This window comes from Ascidiella aspersa, chromosome 4 (genome assembly GCF_963924565.1).
Source record: "Ascidiella aspersa chromosome 4, kaAscAspe10.2, whole genome shotgun sequence".
Lineage (NCBI taxonomy): Eukaryota > Metazoa > Chordata > Ascidiacea > Phlebobranchia > Ascidiidae > Ascidiella > Ascidiella aspersa.
Genome location: NC_139450.1, coordinates 7,763,257 through 7,765,628, shown reverse-complemented (window position 1 = coordinate 7,765,628; position 2,372 = coordinate 7,763,257).

Sequence of the window (2,372 nt, the reverse complement as noted above, 5' to 3'; positions counted from 1 at the left end):
GTTACAGGGCTTGTTAGAAAGTATATTTGATTGTTTTTTGGTTAACTTATCAGATTAAAAATACAAAATCAGGCAGCACTGTTGATCTTTTTATTTCTTACTATATCTTGATAATGAAAGTTGCAAAATCCAGTCTTCAAAATTCAATATGTAAACCGCAGTAGCACTACCCAACATATACAACAAAAAAGTAGAAAATACACACCGATTATTTTATGCAACACACACATATGTTAATTTTGGCTCAGTCAGCTTGATAATTTGACCCTGCACATGCAAGATCTGCAAAACTTTTAAAGACTGGGTTATTGAGATATATAGGGAGTACATGAACCACACTTTAGTTTCTGTGTAGTAGAACTATTTGCCTAAATGTTGTTTCGAAATTGAAATCAATCTACCACCCGGTAATGGTGTACTGTTGTTGCACGCTAATGCAATAAAATATATTTTGGTACGTATTGGTAAAAAAGGCGGGCCCCGGTACAAACTCAATAGCATGTTAAAAATCAAGGATGAAAAAGGTATAACATGACATCACAAAGTTTTGTCAAAACCTGACATAACCAATATTCTTTCTGCTAATCTGCTATAAAGAATTAGAAAAATTTTTTTTTGCATTATGGAAGTTTAAATAGGCAAAAGTTTTCTAATACTTGGTTGAAATATATATTTTTAATCTCAAAAACAGGGTTTCTATTATAAAAAAATTACTAAAAATGCAGATAATTGCAAGATGCTTAACCCAGTGTAAACATCTAAGTTTTATAAATGCAAGTGGGAGATTAAAACAAAAAAAGATTCAACGTTATTATTATAAATAAAAAAATCACATGTATACCTAGGTTCTATTTTGCAATAAAATCCTTGTTCTGCACCGCCTGAATCTTAATTAGTTCCTTGCAACTTATATACAATAAACGAATCCAAAAGAGCAAAATTCCGGTTATACAAATTCAATTATAATTGCAAATCCTCTGAAAAAATACTTAACGTAAATCATGCACCCAAATTCTCTAAACTTTCTATGGACTTTGCATGCACTATATAGTTTTAATTTAACCGTAGTTTTAAAAACTTAAGCGGAAGAAATCTTTTTTAAAATAGCCCACTTAAAAATTAAACAACTTGTAATAAATGTAAAGTAGAGACATAAAACCAAAAATAGGAGTTTTCGCATAAACAACAAACACCAGGTTTACAAGGATCTATTCACAAAACTGTCCAATCATGACCGACGATTTGAGTTGTGTCACAATCGAAACAATAAAGTCGCATCTTACTGTACGACCAAACTAGAAGCAACCAAATGCCTTAACCGGGGAATGTAAGCTTTTATTTGATATAGTAATACAATATTATTTTAATTGGGCGAACTCCTTAGGCTTGTGACGTAATGTTGTTGTAGGGCTTGAAAAGTAATCAGGAAATCGGATGACATAGCCGTAACTTGTAAAACATATGATAACTAAAAAAATGTAAATCGACTTGTACTTAACTCTAAATTAGAAAACGCTAATACCGTCTGAAAAGTGAACCGCTATATATTTCCTAATGATGTGGCGAAACATTTAATAAACCAGCTGTTGCAAAATGTAAATGAATCCCTTTTTTTAAAAGGCCTAAAATCGTCTCTTAAAACATGTAATTAGCCTAAGCTATAATATATGTCATGTGGGATTTGAATGCTAATGAATTTTAAATAATACTATCAGCCACTACCAATCACCATTGTGTATAGAACATAAAGACAACTTAAAAAGCTTAAGACTCCCATCAGCTGCAATATTTGCACTGTAACCGGTTTTCTTCAAATATTTCTCTTCTTAGGTTTATTATTTTATTTGGGGTTATAAAAAAAATCTCAAGGAGGCTGCGCTAGATTTGCCAAGTGACCTTACGATTTTGGGGCTTAACCAAATTCCACCAAATCGAAAAGGTAAAATCGCGACGTTATATTTGACGAATTCTTTTCACTGGTCGATAGCCTACTAGAGTTTTACCTCAAAACAGATGATAACTGTTTATGACAAGTAGGCTACTTGTCTTAGGGTTGAATAGCTTTTATTATGACTTGACTGGGACTGAACTTGTGAAACTTTGCGGCAAAGTTGAAACTAATTGGCCCTGTTAAATAATTACGCTCTTAACAAAGGATTGATGTTTATTTGAAATTGGCCAGCGTTTAAAGATAGCATCAACAGTTTTCTTCTCCTAAACAGTATTGCATATAAATTGGTTCGCTTGGAGTTGTAAGCACGGTTTTGGAGTCGGAGTCGGATATCAGGGCTTGGGACTCGGCGGAATCGGTTTATTTGTCTCTGAGTCGGAAGGTCGCAACTAGAAAAAGACTGCAGTCTCAAGTCCGATAT